The sequence below is a fragment of the Patella vulgata genome, chromosome 5 (assembly GCF_932274485.2).
Source record: "Patella vulgata chromosome 5, xgPatVulg1.2, whole genome shotgun sequence".
Taxonomy (NCBI): Eukaryota; Metazoa; Mollusca; class Gastropoda; family Patellidae; genus Patella; species Patella vulgata.
Genome location: NC_065883.2, coordinates 3,657,411 through 3,683,509, shown reverse-complemented (window position 1 = coordinate 3,683,509; position 26,099 = coordinate 3,657,411). Strand labels below are relative to the sequence as shown.

The 26,099-nt window shown below is 36.5% G+C and overlaps 1 protein-coding gene across 1 annotated transcript in view; it reads right to left on the bottom strand.

The window, feature by feature from the left end:
* Positions 1-24,985, bottom strand: part of LOC126822586 (NGFI-A-binding protein 1) — an 87,680-nt gene extending 62,695 nt beyond the window's left edge. Inside the window, exons 1-2 of the mRNA XM_050551551.2 lie at positions 24,971-24,985; positions 20,704-21,301 (exon numbers count right to left, since the gene is read on the bottom strand). The gene's annotated coding sequence lies outside the window, so the exon portion shown is untranslated. The remainder of the gene's footprint in view (positions 1-20,703; positions 21,302-24,970) is intronic.
* Positions 24,986-26,099: the final 1,114 nt, after the last annotated feature.

Genomic DNA, 26,099 nt, shown 5'->3' with positions numbered 1-26,099 from the left:
TAAGCCAGCAGTCTCAATCAAGTGCAAATTTCTAGCGTCTGGTTATTCCAGTCTACATACGCCGTTCGATTTGGTGCAATGTGTCTAGCCTCGTCCCTCGAGTCTCTTTTTACAACTGGGGCTGAAGCGCATTATGGTACACGATTCGTGTACCAATAGTAAAATGTTTATTTTGTCTTAAATATTGGATATCAAAAGCCCATCTTATTCCAGTAAGATCACAACATTAATGTTGATTTAATTTGACAAATAAATCGTGTTTTCAATGTTGAAGATTTTGAATGATATTGAGTTAGAGACTTAGCTACTTTAAGTCTGACCAGTTCTTTTGTATTATGTTTAATTCAAACCTAATTTATAAAGTCTAATAGAGTCAAGAGTTTAATGAATTTACTTAAGAAAACTCTATTTTTATTGATTAGAGTTTAAAACTAATATTTTGTTTCCATTAGTTACTAACATAGTGAAATCTAAATTAAAATTAATTTTTAGATTTAGTATTTAATTCACTGGAACTTATCTCGTTACCATTAGATACAATGAGTTTTTAACCTAAAATTAATTTTTACAATTTACTTGTTTAATTCATTCTGAACTTATTCGGCAATTTGACCCGCTAAATCTTAACTGGAGTCTTTCTGGTTGGTACCAATATCCTACTATCTGATAAACATAAGCTTAGAGGCTCAAACGCTTCAGTGTCCCAAGCCTGGAAATAAGGCACCTGTCACAGACAATGTCAGGCACAGATTCAGGCTTTGTCGGGCACTAAACCTCTGGTGCCTGTCATTTTGTCCGCCACTGATTTGTCTTTTTTATTGATATTATTAATACAAGTCCGGCAATAAGTTGAAAATATCAGGTATTATTTCACTAGTGTCTGACATTTTGTCAGGTACACCTAAAACTGTTGTACAAGAGGAGAAAATATTTCTGAGCATCAATTAAGGGATTCATCATCCCTTACTAACTACAATATCTTCTTTGATTGGCAATTAGTAATTAAACATACTAACACAAGGTACAATTTTATGGATACACAATTATTGAGTTTAATATTAAGCGGCTTTTAGACAAGGATACTATCGTTCTTATCAAGCAAACATTGATTAGTATATTAAACTCAGTAATTGTGTATTCATAAATTTGTACCTTGTACTAACTATAATATCGTTAAAGTTGCAATTGCAAGTTTTCAAGTTATATTTTTAAAATGTATTAAAATAAAGCCTTAAAATAGATGGTATCCATAAACAGTCCTACCTTGTTAAAGAATAATCCTATTAATCCTATAATTCGCTATTGCCAGCTGAGAAATTGGCAAAAATATCATTTTTAACTTCAAATTCCAACGTCTGAAAATGGCTGCCCCATGTTGTCAATAGCAAAACAGGGGAGGTAATTGTGTTGTTATTTCCTGTGTCAATGATTTTTAAGGGTGGGAAATAATGCCCATGGTCGTATAATAGTGAGTTTGATAAACTATTGAGCAAAACACATAGAAATAATTATGTTTTGACTTTCTTAGAAAATTTGAAATTCTCGCTTTAAAGTTGAATCTCTAAAATGAATATCAGTCAAAAAATTTTAATTTCGTTCCGTATTAACGAAGATATGATGCTCGATCGGCAGACGTTATAAATGGGACATCGTCAAAGTCCTCATCAACTTTAATCAACTATACCTATTATTTCGTCCAGAATCCTCGATCTGCAGACGTTATAAATCGGACATCGCCAAAGTCATGGCCAACTTTAACCGACTATACCTATTATTAATCACGATGAAATGAAATGAAATGAAATGGGGTTTAACCGTCCTACTGTTCTGCTCCTATACTGGGCTAATAAAGACGGGCATACGCCATACAGTGTGCTATGAAGGAAATTTTGCCTAGGCAGCGGCACTATCGCCTACTCTTATATCGAATTCCAACTGCCAAGGGATCTTTTACGTGCATTCCAATGTTTACACGGGACCTCGGTTTTTCGTCTCATCCGAAGGACTAGACAGCTGTCCTTGTCAGGCCCTCCGTCCTGCATCACTGACAAGGGGAAACCACGTTAATCACGATGAACCCAGGCATTGAGAAGATAATCTTCCACTAATGTTTTGATTTTGTTTTCTTATTTCAGTTAGCGTGGATAAAAGTCGTAGAAAGATTAGATATTTTTTTCCAAAATATGCAAATAACACACAGTAACTTGAAGCGAGTATGGTTTTGCTTACTATGGCCCCTTGAATACCTTTTATTAAATTATTTCAGAAATATACAAGATTAAACAATAGGTTTGTATCCAGTATTTTGGAAACAAATTTTTTCATGCTCACGGAAAATCAGTAAATATATCGCCAATAAATTTTAAAACTCAGAAAAGACGATCAATCATTCAATACGAACATATTTTTACGTGAATTAAATTTATAAATGATCTAGTGCCCCTCGGGAAAACCAGTAAACCTTTGAAAAGTGACACCAATTAATAGTAAAAACACAAATTGTTTCAAATTTTTCACCATTTCTTTAATACAAATTTTTTTTTTATAAACATTATTCATTAATTTATTTAATTTTAGGATTGGGAAACAGGCAAAGCCTATTTAATCCCCATGTTGCTTCTCAGAATCCCTCTATCATCATTAAGATGTTGAACCCCATTTTATTTTATTTAAAAAGAGTAGGCAAAGTACACTGTCTGACATATAGCCAGTTGGTGCAGAAAAGTAGGACGTTAAACCCCATTCTATATTATTTCTCGGCATCCCATTTTATCTTTATAATAGATTTTTATTTTTAACAAAACCGTCTTAAATATTTTCTTAAAATGGCTGACTGCCGAAAAAAAAACAAAAAAAAAATCATGTGTGTCGATTGTTTTAGTTTTTAAAAGGTAAATTTTTCACCAGTGAATTCTGCCAAGCAGATTTCTAAATCAATATTTGCAGAACAATATGACCGGTCTGGCTGCGGATCTATCTAGAAAAACCTTTACCCATAATCCCCTAGGGATAATCTTCAGAAACACGATAAATATGATAACATTGCAAGGTAGTTCAACGCAAAAATTCTTTTCCCACAAGGCTAAGAAAATTTTTGACAAGTTGTGAAGAATATGAATTATTTGGAGAAATGTTTAAAACATAAACGAGATTGTGTTGAAGAGAAAAAGGGGAAGACGTGACAGGGGATGACAAAACAGTGATATAGTAGGTTAGGTTCTTTTTAATGTTTATTTAAGGGGTGTTGGATGGCCGAATGGTTAGCACGTGCGCGCTGTATCATAATGTCTGTCATTGAGTCAACTGGCGTGGTTTCGATTTCCTGGTTGTATGTGGTAAGGAGTAGGGTTGCCTGTCCAACCTTGTGGGTTTTCTCCGGGTCCTCCGGTTTCCTCCCACTGCTAATTACCCCTACACACAAGTGAATTATTGAAATTCACTGGAGCGTAGGGGTCTTTAACAGTGGCAGGAAAGTGGAGGACCCGGAGAAAACCCACAAGGTTGGACAGGTGACCCTACTCACGTATGTGGCCTTGTATAAATTCATGCAAAGTTGTTTCTAAATTTTGGGCTTTTTTCTTTAACAAACGCTTAATATTTCTGACTAAACAATTTTCTCGGGAAAATTCACAAGATTTTGGAAATATGTTGAAAGTGAAAGAAATCATTGAAAGATTGGAAAGTTTATATAAATCAAGGGATATCACGGAGACAGGACCACAACCATGTCCATATTTTTACAGATTCTCGAAACGGAAATGAAATGGGGGTTTAACGTAAAACTGAAATGGAGTTTAACATCCTACTGTTCTGCTGTGTTTATTGAAGACCGTTTTCTCGAAAACACCTGATTAAAATACAGATCTATATTTTGTTTCGTTTTTTTTTATACTGTCGATTGCCTACACTACACGAAGATCTGACAAGTTGTACTAAAATGTCGTGTCAGGGGTCGTACGAGTGGACTTTGACCCTATGATGTCAGACATTGATTAATCAATCAGTGTAGACGTTTCTAGTGGATTCAAGAAGTCGCTGTAACATATCGTTTCATGGGCTAATCCCTCACATCAACCAGAACGCGGGTTATATAACAACTCTTCCAGATCCTAGTGTAGTAAAGACAAGTAAAACGAAATTTTGTACTATAAAAAACGAAACAAAATATGATCTGTGTTTTAATCTGATTGCCACCATATAGTATATGTAAACCAGTATTAATATGAATATTGAAGACTGTATACAACGTATAATTTATGTGTTTATTATGACAGGAGAGTTTGTGATCACCTCAATAATATGTTCAACTTACAGCCAACATACACAATAAAAACATACCTCCGAGGGAAATTGCCAAATTTCTTATTCATAGACACAAGAAATAAAACATGCCACCAAGATAATAAAAATCAGCTATGTGAATTTCTCAGGTGAACAAGAAGTGGTATGAAGTGGTCTAAAAAAAAGGATTTGCCATTGTGTACTGCTGCATTGGTCAAATTGTCCATCCTTGTGAGACTTGGTGAGTGATCCACTTTAGATCATAAGGTCTGGATCTAGTGGTGTTTAAATTCCAAGCTTGTATGTGACAAGAAGTAGGCTTGCCTGCCTAACCTCATGGGTTTCCTCCGGGTCCTTCGGTTTCCTCTGACTGCTAATTTAAACATGCATTAATCATCTCGCGTGGACAATTAACTTGTGGACATGTAAAAGATCCCTTGAAAGAGAGAGAGAGAGAGAGAGAGAGAGAGAGAGAGAGACTAACAAATGGTTCAATTTTATTTCAATATTTTGCTTGCGCGTAGGGATCTTCAGTTGTGGGAGTAAACCGGAGAAAACACATGGTTGGACAGGCAACTCTACTCCTTGTCACATACAACTGGGGAATCGAAACCATTCGACCAACAAATCCACCTGCTTCCCTAACCAAATAACCTACCTGTTTCAGGTATATTACGGACTATATTAATTACTCTTAACAACAGCTTGTACGTGTACCTGTACTTAAAAACTGGGACAAACCATCTGTCAGATCTATATGTACACAATCAACTAATGGCTCAACTTCGATACAATCAAGTCAATGACATCCCTCCCACCACCACCCCTACAATAAACTGGGGTTTAACCACCCCCACCCCTACAATAAACTGGGGTTTAACAATCCCCTAACACCAAGAGTAAGTTTGTAAGCCAATCTCATCAGAAGAAAACAAACAAACAATCATTTAAAATCAATAAATGTCTCATTTCAAAAGTACTACTTAATAAAGTTAAATAGGGGCCAATTCTAACCTCTTAAATAAATAAAGTTCAATGAAGTGAAGTCATAATGACATCATTCACTGTGACATAAGTGTCATAATACAATTAACTTTAATCTTTTTATGGTTTGACCCCTAATCTCATCTTTATACAGTTCCCTTGTTGACAATTTCACGAAAACCTGTTGACAAAGCGTTATAAACAATACCGAACCCTTTATTCCATATGTTGATCTCCGCTTCAATAGGAAACTTTTCCTTTCTTCTTAACAACAAAAATCCCTTTAACTTCCACCCTTCATACAAAGGCTTTGTCTCCGCTAATCCTGTTTAACAATCTTTCCCTTTTTTTATGATTCTCACCTTAAGCCTGGGGTCAGAAAACTCTTGCCCTTAATATAGCCCCATCAAAACACAAGACAAGCTTTTCTCTCGGGGTTTTTTTTATGAAAGGGAATAATTAAGACGGCCTCGGGTGGTGTTGGGATTTAGTCATAAAAAATAATACGATAGAAAATAATGTATATAATTTGATTTAGGTTAACGGTATAACTAGAGCTGATAAACATTGTAATATTCCCCAATTATTAAATATGTATGTTCTTTCATATTTATTTATTAAAGATACATTATGTAAGATTTAGATAAAGAGCTGACAGTCCTTGCTTTAACAGTTAAAAAATAGATAATGCGAAATGAATATATTGAAAATTTTATTCAAATTACTTCATTCCGACTTTTTGAAGATACAGCTTAAATCGTTTATTATCATAGCAAATATGTTCGTTCATATTTATTAAAGTTTGCATCAGGTAAGATTTAGATAAAGAGCTGACAGTCATTGCTATAACAGTTTAAAAATAGATATTTAGTTTATAGATAATAGTTTATTCTGAGCAAAGTTATGAGTGTAATGTAGATCGCTTATTATTGTAGCAAATATATTGTTTATTTCCATTGTTTAACGTCCACAGGATTATCTTATCTAAAATATATTGAAATTAATTATTGAACATTTAAGAATATAAAATCCAAATATCATGGTTGATAATAACCTGGCTTGGATTCAATACAAAATGAAATGGGGTTAACGTCCTACTGTTCTGCTCCAACTGGGCTAATGAAGACAGGCATACGCCATACAGTGTGCTGTGAGGGAAATTTTGCCGGGACAGTGGCACTACGGCCTATTCTTATATCGAATTCCAACTGCCAAGGGATCTTTTACATGCAAGCCAATGTATACATGGGACCTCGTTTTTTTGTCCCATCCGAATGACCTATCAAATTCCAACTGTATATAATTTGATCAATTTTAACAGTAATGATTCATACTGATATATACCTTACTTTTCTACAAATGTACTATTCTAAAAAAAAAAAAAAAAAAAAAAAAATTTGTTGCTGGTACATGTATTTCCTCTTTTAAAAAATGCACAAATTTCAATTCAACCTCTTTTTTTAAATTTTGAAAAGTTTTCAAATTTTGTTATTAAGTTTCAAAAATAAAAAGCCCCATATGCACAAGCAAATTATTAAAATAAAAATGGTACCATATGTTAGTCCCTAAATGACCTAGTTTATGTTGAATGGACGTTAATCTCACCTCTCTCTAGTATGGATTTATTGGCTTTGACAGGTATTTTTAGGGCTAATTAATAATTCAAGGTAAGCTTCCATCCCCTCTTCTATACCTGATTAATAATATATGATGGTCGCTGTACTATGATTGATTTATTGGTGGGGGTCTTTATAAACACAACCAGGTGTAGGAAAGCCAGCCCTTTGTCCCTTTGTCCAGGTACAATTAAATTATCATGGTTCACTATTTTCATTGTTCTATATGTCTGACACTAATACCGCTAATTGTTCTACTGTTAACACTTCCTGTCTCAGGGGAGGGAGGGAGAGAGAAAGGGTGGGGGGGGGAGAGAGACCAATGTGGTATAATTTTATTTCAGTAATTCGTTTGTGCCCAGGGGTCTTTTAGCAGTGGGCAGAAACCGGAGAAAACCCACAAGGTTTGACAGGCTACCCTACTCCTCGTCACATACATTATTGTACATTTAACACTGGGTTTCTGAGGGGAAAAGAATGGAGGAGGAGGAGGGGAGGGGAGGGGAGGGGAGGGGAGGGGAGGGGTGGGGGGGAGAGAGAGAGAGAGAGAAGAGAGAGAGAGAGAGAGGTTTTCCAACCACAAACTGGGACATTTTGGGACTATTATATGGGGACATTTTTTTACTTCAATAATTCGATTGTGTCTCTTTTAACCTTGTAGATAACCAGAGGACCCCCGCCCCCAAAAAACATAAGGTTAGGCAGTCTACGCCTTGCCACATCAAGTAAGGAAGCAAAACCAGGCCAACTGACTCAATGACAGAACTTGTGATCTAAAGTGGGTGTACTAAACCATTCGGACACCCCACCGGCCGGGATAGGAAAGGGGACGGGCAGGGGTGTACAAACTACAATCATTCGGCCACCCGACCCCCCGGATAGGAAAGGGGACAGACAGGGGTGTACAGCTTCTAACAAACTACAATCATATTTAACAATGTGAGTTAGGAAAAAAAAAATCGCTTTTGTCTACTACTGTTTGCTTTTCTTTAATCTATATTATCCCCGCCCCCTCCCCTCGACCCTTATTTCCCAATCTGTCTGAATGAGAACATGTAACCATGGAAACGTTAAATACTGACGGCTAATGCCACCAATATATCCACCAAGACAAAAGATTAAAGAGTTAAACGACCACCAGACTCCCCCCCTTGTTGACTTACAAGCTCAACCATCAGTCACATCTGTTGTACATCTTCAACAAATGACCAGTCAAACGGCTGAATGGGGTGTAATCTCTCCTCCACACATCAGTGGACCAGTTTTCAGCTCCTCCATTGTAAAATACAGCACCCCTGTTGTTGTATATTGTCAGTGATAAAAATAAGGAGAAGCAGACGTCAAACATCAGTTCTACATCTTTTACTTAAAGACACGAATTGTCTTGTCGTTATTAACAAATAATCTCAGATTTACATATGAAGAGTCCAGGGAAGGAACGATCTAAGTCACATTTTTTGTCTTTTCACATAAAAGGCAAAACAGACTTTAGGACAAGAATGCTTGACGCGAATAAAACAACGAGTGGGTTTAATTACAACTTCAAAATGATGTTTAAGACGAATCATAATTACCAGTACAACTACAGTACAACAACTGACTTCCACTTTTCAGCCAAATTATGGTCAAATAAATACGATGGACTTGCATTTGTCCGGAAGGCCATTTCAGTAGGGCCTTGGTTTGATGTGACTCCCATCGTTTTTACCTGAAATTGATTGTTCCGTGGAAAGCTTATACAATTTGCTACCAGATGGCGCCATTAACTGGGGTTCGTTGAAAAAGTGACTTAGATTGTTCTTCCCCGGGGCTCTTCATATGGTTTATTCATCAAAAGTTCTGAATTTCATCAATTTGTTTGTATCAAATTATCCGTAACAAATGTATGATGATGTCCTGGTTCTGATCTTTGTTAAACTAACGAAATGCATAAATCAAACTGCAACTATGGGCCTATGTGTGTGTAACTTCTATATGTAACTGCAACTATGGGCCTATGTTTGTGTAACTTGTACATGTAACTACTACCGTGGGCCTATGTGTGTGTAAAACTTGTACGTGGACAGGCGACAACCGGGGAATCGAAACCCCGCCAGTTGACTCAATGACAGAACGTATGATACAGCGCGCGCGTGCTAACCATTCAGCCATCCACACCCCCCCCCCCCCCCCGACTGACATACATGTACAAATATCTTTACATTATTCCATTCACAAAACAATTTCGCACTCATCAGAAATCTCAAAATCATGTATTAACATATAATTTGTGTTGCTTGCATCATAAAATATAAATTTTTGAAAAAAATTCATGTACTGAATTAAAGATTAAATAAAAATTACAAACTACAGAAAAGCAGACACTCAAGCATCAAGTAATTGATTTTCTAATTTCGCTCTTATGATTAATAAGACCACGCAGAAAAACCTCATTCAGCAAAAAAAAAAAAAAAAATGTATCCAGAACGGACATGAAAGAGTTCAAATATAAAATGTTCGGCTCTAAAAAAAATATAATTTATTACTCTGTTAGAAATTTTTGTATTTTATTTTTTATAACATCTGAATAAATTTATCGTAAGAATTTTTTTTTGGGAATATTCTAATCAATTTAGCCTCTATAGATGAAACGACAGAAATAAAATTATTTTATTTAAACATTATTTTACTATTTATTTTTTTTTGCCTCATTTATTCCTGGATTTTATCCTGGAGGTAATTGCTGAACGTACATTTACCGTTTTTTCTTAATTACACATTTTTTTGGTTTTACCTCCTCATTTATCATCCAGCAAGAACAAGATTTTCCTATTAATAATTCTCGGAATTAACGCTTTTTATTTCTCCTACATTCTGTTGTTGGGTTTTTTTTAACTTCCTTAAAAGTTCGAAGAAAATTAGTGAAGATAGAAATCTGTGGGTTATCGAAAGTGTCAATCACAGGGTTGTTATTTAAAAATAGATACCGGGTAATAGAGGGAGAGAGAGAGAGAGAGATGGGGTTTAACGTCCACTCGACACAAACTAGGGCATTTCGGGACTAACATATGGTTTAATTTTATTTCATTAATTCGCTTGCGTACAGGGGTCTTTAGCAGTGGGAGGAAACCGGAGGACCCAGAGAAAACCCATGAGGTGGGACAGGCGACCCTACTCCATGTCACGTACAACCGGGGATTCGAAACCATGCCAGTTGACTCAATGACAGGTTGTATGATACAGTACGCACGTGCTAACCATTCGGCCACCCAACCACCCCAAAAAAAATAGATTATGAAAAATGACAATATTGAATATTTCAGCCAAATTACTTTATTCTGAGCAAAGTTATGAGTCAAATAACATACGATTTATGGATAACAATTACTATGGTTTATTTTACTGTGACGTACATTTCAACAAGATTTCACAAGTCGTTATCAACAAAAATTATGAGTGTTTGAAGTCTTGACAAGATGTAGCATAGATTGCTCATCATCGTAGCTATGGTACATGTACTTGACAATAGAGACTAAAAGTCTTGATTATCCATCTAATCGTTTCATTTGATATTTAAAACATGGCTGTTTTTGATTCGAAATAGACATAAATGGTCTCCGATGATTGATGAGTTCATATTCCTGATTGTCTTGTACTATTGTCATGATTCATGTTATTATGTAATATACAAAGTTTCAAATGTCAGTCCTTTTATTGGCAGTTTCCATGAGTGACGTCAAGTAATATGACAGACCTTATGATCAAATCAAACGCAATAGATCGCTTGACCACCAACCATTTTGTAAATCCTTAATCCAGTTAAAGTGGGAGAATTGAGTCAGTTAAATTGGGAGTATTCGGTCAGTTAAATTGGGAGTATTCGGTCAGTTAAATTGGGAGGATTCGGTCAGTTAAATTGGGAGTATTCAGAGTAGAGAGAGAGAGAGAGAGAGAGAGAGAGAGGGTGGGAGAGAGAGAGAGAGAGAAATGGGGTTTAATGTCCACTGACACAAACTAGGTCATTTCGGGAACACATGGTTCAATTTTAACATTCTACATGCACCAATGAAGATGGATATATATCATGCAGTGTGTTGTGAGGGATACTTTGCTCGGGGATCTGCTGTTATTTTTAATTTAAACTGCCAGGGGATTTTTAATGTGAACCCAATAGTATACACAGGACGAACTATCAGGGGATCTTTAACGTGAACCCAATAGTATACACATGACCAACTATCAGGGGATCTTTAACGTGCACCCAATGGTATACACATGACCAACTATCAGGGGATCTTTAACGTCCACCCAATGGTATACACATGACCAACTATCAGGGGATCTTTAACATGCACCCAACGGTATACACAGGACCTGGTTTATTTTCATCCCATCCAAAGGCTTTAAATGTATGACAAATGTCAATGTCACATCGCCAACCATTTTGTAATTTAGTTAAAAATTCAATTTGAGTATTTATTGGGTTAAACTTGCAACAACTGTTTAAAGTTCTGCAATGTACAATGAGAGTATTAATATTGCCAATGAATGATGGATGAATGAATGAATGAATGAATGAACTGTTAGAACCTGTCACCAGATGTTATCATGACTATACTATTAGGTTTAAATCACTTCACTGTAACATCCTTGTATTGTGACTCACCAAATCACAATCAACAAAAACATCACCACGGAAAAATCTGTATAACCGTTCTGGGAGACAAAAATCACACAATTCATTCAAATTGCATGATTTCATCTTAAAAACTACCCACGTTATTTACAGTAATCTCCATTTAATAATTCTGGAGAACTGCACACTATTATACAGAGGGAACAGACAATGAACATCGAGAGAAATGGGGTTTATCGTCCACTCAACACAAACTTGGTCATTTCACGGAGAAACATCCAATCAAAGAGTTATATTAAATCTAGTTTTTGTTTTTTTAAGTTTTCACCCTTAACTTTGCATAATGCCCTTTATTTCAAAAGGGCATTGCTAAGATTTTGATAAAGAGCTGGCCGTTCTCACTATAATTTTTCAAAAATAGAGAATCCAAAATGAATATATTGAAAATTTCATTCAAATTACTCTACTGTGAGCGAAGATAATATTAGCCTTTGAAGGTTTGACAAGATGTGTGCATTGATCGTAATTACTGTACTGGTTATTCGAGTCTAAGCCTGGTTTCTCCACTTTTAAATTTAATCATCAAATGGCTGAAACGTTCTAATTTAGTTAAAATCTCAAGTATCTAATGTCATCGAGAGTTGATTATGGTCTTGTCAAGTTAATAAATGTCTAATTAATAATTTAAATAACATTTCAGGCCTAAAGAAAGACCTGTACTAGGCAGATTTAACTCTTGCATAATGTATATGTTTAATTTTTAACTGTTTTACCATAGCCTATTTAAAATGGCTTCCTTTCTCGCATATCTAAGTATTAGGCCCCTATTATTTACTCTTGGGTTTATACTTGTACAATTAACGAATTAACCCGGGACGTCGTTAAACCCCTCTATATCACTGTACCCAACTACAACCTGACCATTGTCTCTATCATATTTCGTCATGGCTACTGTACTGATTAGCGTTGCCCGTCTGTTCATCTAAACACATGATGTATATATGGTACCCATCAACTGTGGCAGTTAACTCCCGCTTGTAAGGAGCCATATTGATTTTTTTTTCCAATTCAGGTGTAGTGGGAGACAGAGACCGAATGTTGCCAGGGCAACGCCTCTTATATTTCAAATTGGTTCCTGAGCTAAGAAATTTTAAGTCCACTTGACGCACGAAGACTAGTTTGTATCGGGGATGGGTAAATGGTGAAATCTGAGACCGGAAAAAAGATGTTTAGAAATTGTATGGGCTTGTTTTAATTGAGATGCGAAATATTAGGTTAACGGAAAGCAAGTTATCTGGGAGTTCCAGCTCAATGCACAATGTTTCTTGACCATCTTTATGGAATTGTTATCAAATTTATAAGAAACAATTTGACAGAATTTAACAGCCACTCAAAACAACTAGAGTATATTGAGACTAACATATTAATTCTTGATCTCATTAGTTTGATTGCATCCAGTCATAAACAAAAGAGTTATTTCCTAAAAATAAACAGAGAGAGAGAGAGAGAGAGAGAGAGAGAGAGAGAGAGGGGGGTAACGTCCACTCGACACTAACTAGGTCATTTTGAGACTAACATGTGGTTCAATTTTATTTCAATAATTCGCTTGCACGTAGGGTTCTTTAGCAGTGGGAGGAAACTGGAGGACCAAGAGAAAATCCATGAGGTTGGACAGGCGACCCTACTTCTTGTCACATACAACCGGAGAATCGGAGAATCGAAACCACGCCAGTTGACTAAATGACGGACCTTATGACACAACCCGCATGCGCTAACCATTCGGCCATCTAACCCCAAAAAAAATAAACAGAAAGGGATACATGTATATTGTTGCTGCCATGGCAAAATGAACTTAAAATATCAAATGTTACAATTCCTGAAAATCCTATTTTATTTTTCTGTCTGGTAAATAAACTTGTAAAGTCATATCGACAAAAGCGTTGAATATCTGCTCGCTGTCGTGGTATATAAAATATTTAACACTGTTCTCAGTATAAAATATAGTCCATGTTGTTTGGGTTTAAAATGACAACTCGTGTTAAAATGCATAAAAAAGGAAGAAATGATAGCGTTTAATGTCGTTTGTAGCTGTTAGATATAAATGACTCCGGGGCTTGTCGACATTTTACTACTTCATACCACAGCTGTGGGGCGGTTCACAAATAAAGCTGACACTGTCACGCATCAGTGACTCAATAAACCGACCCCTCCCTAGCTAAACTCAAGCCATACAATGCACTCTCCCTCAATACTCCTCAACTACAAAAATTAATAGAACTTTATCGACCAAACAGCCAACAGCTTCTGAACCGGAGTTTGTTTGGTGTTTTTTAGTTTTTTTATCCAAGGTATTTTTTAAACTGGGATGATATGATATTCAACATGCATGCCGTGCTGATTAACTATTTACATTTCTGTCTGGTTAATGAAGACTGTAGACCTGATTATCAGGGTAATATTGATGTAAATATAGCATACAATTGCATGATTTATTTACTGCACCAATACATCTGTTCATACCAAATAAAATTAATTAAAGCCCAAATATACTAGAATAAAGGTTATTACATAAAGAGATTAAAGCACCAATATACTAGAATAAAGGTTATTACATAAAGAGATTAAAGCACCAATATACTAGAATATAGTTAAATATAGAGATTAAAGACCCAATATACTAGAATAAAGTTAAATATAGAGATTAAAGCACCAATATACTAGAATAAAGTTAAATATAGAGATTAAAGTACCAATATACTAGAATAAAGGTTATTACATAAAGAGATTAAAGCACCAATATACTAGAATATAGTTAAATATAGAGATTAAAGCCCCAATATACTAGAATAAAGTTAAATATAGAGATTAAAGTACCAATATACTAGAATATAGTTAAATATAGAGATTAAAGCACCAATATACTAGAATATAGTTAAATATAGAGATTAAAGCACCAATATACTAGAATATAGTTAAATATAAAGTACCAATATACTAGAATAAAGTTAAATATAAAGTACCAATATACTAGAATAAAGTTAAATATAAAGTACCAATATACTAGAATAAAGGTTATTACATAGTGATTAAAGCCCCAACATACAAGAATAAAGGTTCAATGTAGAGATTCATACCATCCACAACCAAAAGTACTTTTACTTAAAGCTTATTTCTGTCCCAAAATTATTCATATCAGTCCATTCACAAAATAACATATTGAAACTAAAATATATGTAGTACAATAATACAGAAAGTGGGGGGCGGAAGTAGGGAGGGGTGGGGGGGGGGGAGAGAGAGAGACAGAGAAATTGGGTTTAACATCCATTGACACAAACTAGGTCATTTCGGGACTAACATATGGTTCAATTTTATTTCAATAATTCGCTTGTGTGTAGGGATCTCTAGCAGTGAGAGGAAACCGGAAGACCCGGAGAAAACAGGCGACCCTACTCCTTGTCACGTACAAGCAGGGAATCGAAAACCACAACTCAATGACACATTAAACCATTCAGGCTACCCAACCACCCTGAGGAGAAAAGGAGTGCCTCATCTACATTTGCTATAAACTAATTACTATATAACAGTGTGGACCTCTCCCCTACACTGGCTCACCCTACACAATAACGGAAATGTCTGTTAAGACTATTTATGTGTTTCTCTGAATTCAGTGGTCATCTCAGTACATAAAAAATAAAATTTAATAATTGGGAAAACCCCTAAATTTAGGATGGACTGACTGAAACACGCAACGTGTTGATATTAGCTCCAAGATAAATGAATACTGTCATAATATATTCATATATCCTTCTTTTGTTTTCGGATGATATCTAACACAGTCATATTATATTTGAATATCAAATATTTCATGGCTTAATTCACGCTAAAACCTACAGTGAAATCCTGCTTAACGAACAAATACGTATTACGAGCAGCTAACATATACACGGCCACATTAAAAGAATCAATTTTTTTTTTTCTATATTCCTTATAAATAGTGCTCAAATTTATTATTTAACAAAAAATCAAGAGAATATATGGTTCAATTTCATTTCAATAATTCGCTTGCACGTAGGGGTCTTTAGCAGTGGGAGGAAACCGGATGACCCGGAGAAAACACACGAGGTTGGACAGGCGACCCTACTCCTTGTCACGTACAAGTTTAGATGATACAATAAAGATGGTCTGGTTAGACTGACATTCCTAGAGCTGATACAAATACAGGAAAACTGTTGAACAAAACAAGGACGTTACAAACTATACAGTGGATGAACATGAGTAGATGCAACATTAGATAGCAAATTTATATTTTTAACAAAATATCTGTAGTTATAAGCAAGGTGTCGAGCATAGAATCAGATTTCTATTCCTAGTGAAACTTTAAACTGCAGAGGAAGTGTGTCTTGATGATCAGGCCTACATCTGTAGATATAACCAAGGTGTCTAGCATAGAATCATATTCTAGTGAAACTGTTACTTTAAACTACAGAAGAAGTGTGTCTTTATGATCATGTCTACTTAAGTCATCACGAACAGTATCTATTCTAATAAAAGAAAGATTTGTGTTTGATATAGTGACTTGCCAATCCTTAGGCTAACGTCACCCCTAAACTTCATACGACACACCCTGGGAATTTACCCGTCTGCTTACTTTATTTATATCTATATCTATATATCCAAAAATATTAGCACAACCGTAAAACTGCACTACTTTGTTTCACGGTAAACGATGAAAAGATAAAAGGTATGCCGACACAAACTGATTTCAACACTGGTTTAGTAACATTTTAACATTTTAAAGTACTTGCGACTATTCATAAATAATAATTACATTTGATATATAAAGAAGGCGGTCCCCCGTTAACCTACGTGTGTACACTTCTGCATCAGAACAAATACTTAGGCCTACTAATTTAAATTTTTATAAAATGTAGATTTTCTGAAATTACACATTAAAGATGGCTTCCTTTGAATTGAAATAAAATTTAAAGGTCTTCTTTCGAAGATAATGAAGCCCTCTCATCCATACAAAAACTTAATTTTATCCGAAAATATCGTTCTTTTGATGAATCAGCAAAATAAAATCATAACCTCACAATCTGAGAGAGAGAGAGAGAGAGAGAGAAATGGGGTTTAACCTCCACTCAACACAAACTAGGTCATTTTGGGACTAACATGTGGTTCAATTTTATTTACATAATTCGCTTGCACATAGGGGTCTTTAGCAGTGTGAGGAAACCGGAGGACCCGGAGAAAACCCATATGGGTGGACAGGTGACCCTACTCCTTGTCACGTACAACCAGGGAATCGAAACCCCGCCAGTTGACTCAATGACAGACTTTATGATACAACGCACATGTGCTAACCATTCGGCCATTCCACACCCCCTCCCCCCCCCCCCCCGGATTAAAAAGAGATCCATTATGTAAGATTGAGATAAAGACCTAGTTGTTCTTGCCATAATATTAATAGTTCCAAATTAGATAATGAAAAATGAATATATTGAAAATTTCATTCAGATTACTTTAAGTTATTTCTGTTTGTAGTTTTAACAAGAATATGTGCATTGATTGTTTATTATCGTTACCATGGTACTGGTATATATTCCAGGCCTAGTCTCACTTCTCCTTTTTTAAATTAAATCATTAAATGGCCAAACTGTTCTAATCTACTTAATTATTATTGTCCTATATATTCTAATTCATCCTATCCTTGTTTTTACTATTATCCTTAGTGGCTTAGTCATCCTAGTCTTGTTTTGACTCTTATCCTTATTCATCCTATCCTTTGTTTTGACTCTTATCTTTATTCACTCTATCCTTGTTTTGACTATTATCCTAATTCATCCTAGTCTTGTTTTGACTATTATCCTTATTCATCCTATCCTTGTTTTGACTATTATCCTATATATCCTAATTCATCCTATCTTTGTTTTGACTATAATTCATCCTATTCTTGTTTTGACTATTATCCTAATTCATTTCTGACCTGAGAGATTCAACTTTCACAATATTGTAGTTTGTAAAGGAGTTAAAATCGCCCGACTAACAATCAGGTTGACAAATTATGTAAAATTATGTCTTTTTCAGCATTTAGCTCGACAAAATAATGTTTCCATAGAAACTATAAAACAAAGCTAACGCAGGACAAACAACGATATGAGAAAATCTTTTAATCTCATGAATCAATATTATCTCCCTTCTTTACCAAACGTCCGCTAATAAACAAATTTCAAAATTTACACCCAGCAAAAAAAAAACAAAGTTTGACGCCCTGACAGCAAAATTTGGCAATCGAAAAGAACAGTAAAAAAATTTGAAAACTTATAACCCCTGTTTGAAGCACGAAGGGACATTTGGTTGTTCAAATAATCGAGGATGGGAAAGCACACAATTATAGAAAGCTAACACTTCACGTCTGACAAAGAATTATTGAAGTTGTCGTCCGGCCAAATATAGTCTCTCCCCATACCGCACTCTATAAAACTACCATGTTCCCTCCTAGACAGTTCCACATTAAAATAGCCAAGAACTGCTCTCTACACACTGTCAGTCAGGTCTCCCATATTTACATAAACTTCTATTATTTTTATATCAAGTTTTTTTTCCAAACATTCGTTAAAGAGTTGTCTAACCTGGAACGAGTTTCAATTTTCGATCATTACAGAACAAGAATTTAAATCTTTTTTGAATATGCTTGATAACGCGGAGAGAAAAACGTCACCCAAATAAATCAGTAATTGTTCTTCAATAAGTATGTGTTATAGGTTTTTTTTACTCAATCCAGTTTGTAAATGCCTCTAAAGGAATATTGAAAATTAATTTGATTTATTTTTTAGGTCAGAAAAACAAATCTTTAATTAGCCTGAATATTATTGACAGCACCTCTTTAATTTGACAACACCTCTTTAAATGAAATGAAATGGGGTTTAACGTCCTACTGTTTTGCTCTGAACTTGGCTAATGAAGACGGGCATATACGCCATACAGTGTGCTATGAGGGGAAATTTTGCTCGGACAGCTGCACTACGGCCTACTCATACATCGAATTCCAACTGTCATGGGATCTTTTACGTGCACGCCAATGTGTACACAGGACCTCAGTTTTTTGTCCCATCCGAATGACTAGACAGCTGTCCTTGTCAGGCCCTCCTTTCTGCATTACTGACAAGGGGGAACCACGCCGGAAAGTCTGGATGAACTTTTTTGGCCAATACAGGGATCGAACACGCCACCTCCAGGCTAGCGAACCAGCGTCTTACCCACTTAGCCACCGTGATCCCCCCACTTAGCCACCGTGTCAACCACCTCTTTAAAGGCAAAATACATATTCCTTGACAAAACTGAAATCAGAAAAACAAAATCTCAGAGAGAGAGAGAGAGAGAGAGAGAGAGAGAGAGAAATGATGTTTTAACCTCCACTGGACACCAACTTAGTTATTTCTGGATTAGCATATGATTCAAAACAAAGAAAAGGTTGGAAACAAGCTCTCCATCCCCGCCCCCCCCCCCCCAAGATAAAAATAACAGAGCTAATTTGAATCCTTATTTCAAAACGAAAGAAAAACAATTACAACAGTTTTCTGGAAGACAATAAATCAATTTTAATTGGAGCTATGTCTTTGCTATAATAATTCTTATGTCATTTTCAAATAATTATGTCTTCCATAAAATTCTTTTCATTACTATAATAGGTTCAATTACTAAACGCTGCTAAACACTGTCCCATCCCCCCCCCCCAAAAAAAAAATATATATCGTAGGCCTATATATAATCTGCCATAAATTCATAAATAAATATACTAGTTACTATAATGGTTCTCTTGTCATTATTGTGTATTTTCTATAAAATTGTTTTCATAATCTTAATCTGTTCAGTTTCTAAACCCAGCTTCACCAACCCCCCTCCCCCCCCCCCCCCCCCCGCCACCCGTAAAAAAAACCCCAAAATAACCCAAGATTGTAGGCCCAATTTATAATAAATAAAGTTAGGCCCTACATATGTTATTCTGATTTTTATTTTTTCCCAAATGCACAATGTCGTGTTCGAGTCATGTGATCCATCATTTAAGCATTTATTTCGTCCAACTAAACTTAGGTCAGTGCATATTTTTTTATTTTTAAACCACTTCCTAAAACTCAGGGCAGTGCATATTTTTATTTTTAAACCACTTCCTATCCTTGTGGCATGAACCAACAACCTAGTCCTGTTCAACTAAGTCATGAATAAAACACAGTTAAAATTGACTGATAGAGAAAAAAAAAAATTGTAACCATTTGGGGTCAACTGGGGTCACGATATATCATAAATGCACTTGACTATGTTCTATTCCACCAGTGTCTATTCTAACACATTAAAATAAAATAAGCCTCCATTTTATTAATTCCAACTGTTACATATTGAGTGATATATCACAGTAATTACTGTGCATTATCAGCAATAAATCACACTTTTTCTTTTTTTTTTTATCTTATTTATAATTTGTACCTTTGGTTCACAGTGGAGACACCGTGATGGGTAATATATTTTTCATTTTGAATAATGTAATTGATTATTCAGTACAAAAAGTATTTAAATTAATGTGGTATATTAACTGTGCATTATTTGATGTATTTCCCATCTTTAATATTATATACATACTACGTAATTTGTTACTATTTTTAACTCCAACACGTGGAACCTTAGATTACCATTGATTTTACACTAACAATAGCATAATACATTGTTTTCCTAAGTTTTAAACACTTCGTTTTTATTCAAAATGGAGAAATGTTGGTAATAATTTTGTAAATGTTTGTCAAGGCCACGGTGTTGTCGAGTCGGTCGATTCAGCCTTTCCCTACCACCTCGCTCCATCGCTACGTTCTTATCTTACCCACCCACTTTTGACTAATCTCTCAACAGATTTCCGCTCAGCTTCGGCCATATTTACTCTTTCCCTTCACCGAACTGTGAGAAAATGATGACAGAGAATTTAAAACAAATGAAGTTTTACCCCATTTAATAAATGAAACCAAGTCCCTTCTATCGGCTCGGTTAGCTCTCGTTTTGCTATGGCGACCATATTAACTGCCTGACCCCCCAGGCCTCGTGCATGCTGTAGCTCGTGCAACCATATTGCCGTTCGGTCGATGGAGTGAGAGAGATAGCGTATAAGTTATACCGTCCACAACTCGATGTTTTTAACCATGATGAAGATAATGTACTCACCAAATATCGATAGCTCCTTCTTCACTTTATCCCTGGGGTTCGTATATTTTTTCGTGTAGGTGTATTCGTATCCCGTCCCCCGTTTCTTCTCTGTAGGGTGGGGGTCGGACAACTAGATTTCCATATAAGGCTGGCTGTATATCTGCGTCACGCGCGTTTGCCCCTGCCCTGATTGGGTAGCCGACCCACGTGAATAAGAGTGTTGTGAGTCGTGGGTAGGCACCGTGTGGCAATGACGTATTTCCCCTGGAGGGCGTGTACTAATGGATATAACGCAGAGTTCACTCCTCACTAGTAGTATGGTGTGTTTATATATAGTTGGCTAGTTAGAGCGTAGTTGGCTGAGACTCAGGGACGTTACACACAATCACTTCTCCATAATATACACAGTCAGTACTCTAGCCGCATAAAGATTACTCGCTAGACACCGGCTTCAGGCAGGCTGGGGTAGTTCACACACAAGGAAAAGGAAAAATCACGAAGCATGACGGACACACTACGTCTGTATGCTGATATATGGCCGCTAGTATATATTATATACGATGTTTGGATGTATCCATAACGCCTGCCTGTAGCCACGGGCACCTGTTCGCTAGACCTATATAATATGTAGGTATAATAATATAATATAAGGCCTGTGTAGAAGGAAGGGGTGGGATTTTTTTTTTTTGAACTTTTAGTCTATTTTTAACGATTTATGTGGAGTTAAATTGTCAACCTGTCTCGGACTTGCGTTGACACAACTGTGGTAAACAACAGCAATACTTGAAAAAGATTAAAACTTATCATATGCAATTTTTAAAAACGACCTTTACGATGGTAGTGGTAGGTGTGAAAAATAAAGCTTTTTAACTGCCGAACACATGACATTTTAAAATAAATATAGTTTGTTAGGTTTAAGAAAAAAAAAAAAATTTGTTGAATAAATGAAATCGATACGATAAAGACAAATACGTTTACAACATATACACATTTTTTTTTTGTAACGAATATTATGCGGAAAATCAATGTTTTTTGTTGTGTAATTACTAGTGACGTACACGAGACAAGGTATGCTTATTGTTAATTTTTTATTCCGTGTACCTTTTGGATTTAATTATCCTCGTGCAGTTGAAATTTTTATTTTCACGGATCTTTATTATTCTTAAATAAACGACTTTTATATACTTTATCCTTTTCATTATTTGATCTAATATTAGAAATATTCTTTAAAAAAGACAATCTTGTAGCGAATTAATTCTTTTTAATATAAATTAATTCTTAAGCCTCTTTATCTTGATTAGATGTTGTGTAAATTTTGCCAAGGCAGCGACGAAGACCCTTTTTTAACTGAATTTAGTCGACCATAATGTTCAATTTCTACTGTGGTTTATCGTTCAAATTAGAGAGAGAGAGAGAGAGAGAGAGAGAGAGAGAGAGAGATGGGTTTAACGCCCACTCGACACACATATTAGATCATTTCGGGACTAACAATTACGGGAAACTGGAGAACCCGGAGAAAACCAACGGGAAATCGAAACCATGCGACTATAATATTGAGAATTGTTTTTCTTGAGAGAGAGAGAGAGAGAGAGAAAGAGAGTGAGAGAGAGACGGGGTTTAACATCCACTCAACACAAACTAGGTCATTTCGGGACTAACATATGGTTCAATTTAATTTCAATAATTCGCTAGCGCATAGGGGTCTTTAGCAGTGGGAGGAAACCGTGGAACCCGGAGAATACCCACGGGAAATCGAAACCACGCCACTTGACCCAATGACAAACCTTGTGATCAAACACACACGCGTTCACCATTCGGCCACCCACCCCACATCGTTCAAATGAGACAGAGTTTAAGATGTTAACCTCAGGCGCGGTTGGGGGGGGTGGGGCAGAGTTGGACACTCCCTTCTATATTTGCTATGTTGTTTAAAATATGGTCGGGTTGGATGGCCAAATGGTTAGCACGAGCGCGCTGTATCATAAGGCCCGTCATTGAGTCAACTGGCGTGGTTTCGATTCCCCGGTTGTACGTGACAAGGAGTAGGGTCGCCTGTCCAACCTCGTGGGTTTTCTCCGGGTTCTCCGGTTTCCTCCCACTGCTAAAGACCCCTATCTGCAAGTGTACATTGAAATAAAATTGAACCATATGCTAGTCCCAAAATGACCTGTTTGTGTCGAGTGGGCGTTAAACCTCATTCCTCTCTCTCTCTCTCTCTCTCTCTCTCTCTTCCTCTCTGTTTGAAATATGCCTTCACGATATTATCCTCATCAATTTATTTGTCAACTCTCTATAACTGTATTCTTCATTTATTTATTTATCCATATTTTGGGCTGTCGTTCTACTAAATTTGCTCAACTATTCTGGACTGTGGGAACAGTTGGGATTGGGTTTTTTCCGGTGAGCCGATCCTTTGGATACTTAAAATGTAACTGATATTAAAGATACATTATGGAAGATTAGATAAAGAGCTGGCAGTTCTCACTATAATAGTTAAAAACTAGATAATGTAAAGGGAATTTGCTGAAAATTTCCGTCAAATTGATCCACTCTGAACCGAGATTTTAGCGATTGAATGTTCGGCCTAGCCTCGATCATTATTACTAAAGTCAATACAATAAAAAAAACGTAGCCTCGATTATCCATTTCATGATCAAATTTTGAATGGAAATCGAACAGGAAATCGGATCTTAATCCAGTAAATATCACAGGTTAGCGATGACATCGAGAGGTGATTATGGTCTGGATAAGTTAATTAATGTCTTATTAATAATTTAGATAACATTTCAGGCCTAAAGAAAGACCTGAAATAGGCAGATTTAGCTCTTGCATTATGTATGTTTAAGAACAGTGATTCGCATTATAGGTCAGTTTACAAACATAAAACTCACAGATCGTGCAAGCTTCAAAGATAAAATGTACTTAAATCTCAAAAGACACGACAATCAACATGTCCTTTATTATATATAAACGTAAAAAGTATATTTGTATATATCAAGATTCAAAGAGTTAGAATAAATTTATTTGGCTGGGTCCGCTCGAGGCTCTTTCTATTCTTTGTTGTTAATCAGGTGCTTCTACATATCGGTAAGAAATCAAAATTACGCTCGGACAATATGGCGCAAAATCCCTCAAATGATCTATGACCGGATACTTAATACAGAGAGGGGCTTGGGTGGCCGAATGGTTGAACGAGTGCAAAATGAAATGAAATGAAATGGAGTTTAACGTCTTACTGTTCTGCTCCTAACCTGGGCTAATGAAGACGGGCATACGCCATACAGTGTGCTATGAAGGAAATTTTGCCCGGGCAGCGGCGCTAAGGCCCACTCTTATGTCGAATTCCAACTGCCAAGAGATCTTTTACGTGCACGCCAATGTGTACACGGGACCTCGGTTTTTCGTCCCATCCGAACGACTAGACAGCTGTCCTTGTCAGGCCCTCCTTCCTGCATCACTGACACGGGGAAACCACGCCGGGAAATCTGGATGAACTTTCTCAGCCAATGCAGGGATCGAACACCCGACCTCCAGGCTAGCGAGCCAGCGTCTTACCCACTTAGCCACGTGATCCCCTGCTTTACCATGGGTTTTTTCTCTGACAAATCTTGAGGGTTTGGATGGCCGAATGGTTAGCGGGTGTGCGCTGTATCATAAGGTCTGTCATTGAGTCAACTGGCGTGGTTTCGATTCCCCAGTTGTACGTGACAAGGAGTAGGGTCGCTTGTCCAGTCAAGTGGGTTTTCTCCGAGTCCCCCTGTTTCCTCTCACATTTAACGAATTACTGAAATAAAATTGAAACTTAAACATGTGTTAGTTTATGTCGAGAGGACGTCAAATCCCATTTCCCTTTAATACAGAGAGGGGATCTCGCTGGCTAAATGGGTAAGACGCTGGCTCGCTAGCCTGGAGGTCGGGTGTTCGATCCCTGCATTGGCCGAGAAAGTTCATCCAGATTTTCTGGCGTGGTTCCCCCCTTGTCAGTGATGTAGGACGGAGGGCCTGACAATGACAGCTGTCTAGTTATTTAGATGAGACGTAGTGCCGCTGTCCGGGCAAAATTTCCCCTCATAGAACACTGCATGGAGTATGCCCGTCTTCATTAGCCCAGGTTAGGAGCAGAACAGTAGGACGTTAAACCCCATTTCATTTCATTTAATTTAATACAGAGAATAATTCGCCAAACAAAGGGTCAGCTTCGTGACCTATAGCCTTATACAGGATCACTAAATGGCCCCAAACGAGCCTGTTTATGCATGATAATATCGATTTGTTAACGTCTTACTTGACTCCAGCCTGACAGCTGACCCATTCAGTATAAAACAGGGAGTTCCCATGGGTAACCGACTACCGATTGTGTTCCCGCTTTCCCTCGTCTTAATGGTAATTATAAGTTGTGAACTCAAATCACGTTAGATATGAGAAAAGTTATAAGGTGTTCTAGGGGAGCCACAGTGATTCAGTGAGTAAGCCAGATACATTAACCAGTACGTCCCTTTTTTTGATCCCGGTACTGACCAAGAAACATCACGTTTCCTTCCTTATCAGTGATGTAGATTGGTGGACGTGATAAGGAACAGTGTATAGTCGATGTAATAGTACAAAAACACAGATCCTATTTCGTTTCGTTTTTTATAATTCAAAATTTCGTTTTACTTGTCTTTGCAACACTAGGATCTGGAAGAGTTGTTATACAACAGGCATCCTGGATTTTGTGAGGGATTAGCTGGCCAATGAAACGATCTGTTACGCCGAGTTTTTGACGTGAGGTGCACGGAACTTTGGGTATACCACTAGACACGTCAACGCTGATTGATTAATCAATGTCTGACGTCATAAGGTCAAAAGCCGCTCATATATGACTAGCATGGTTCAATTTATTTCAATTATTCCCTTACGCGTAGGAGTCTTTAGCAGTGGGAGGAAACTAGAGGACCCGGAGAAAACCCACGAGGTTGGACAGGCGATCCTACTCCTTGTCACGTACATGTAGGGAATTGAAACCAGACCACTTAACTCAATGACAATGACGACCACCCCACCCAATTGCACGTAAAGAACCGCTGACAGTTTATGGGATTTCATGCATTCATTTAGTGCAAAAGACGAAGACGTTAAACCCTATTTTGTTTCCGTTGTTCTATGGACGTCATATGCCACTACTTTTTGCTAATCAAATATTCCCGACCCGAGTTTTACAAAGTAAAAAAAGACCTAATCGCCTGTCACTAATCTATTGTATAAAATATCTACCTTATAAACGGTATATAAAAAAGACTACAACCTTTATGTACCTGTGTATAGGTAAATCATGGGGTAATATTATACACGTATACAATGTAATACAATGACACAAGGTGTGATATATTAATATTATATTACAGCCAATAACCACCAGTTATATAATATTCAAT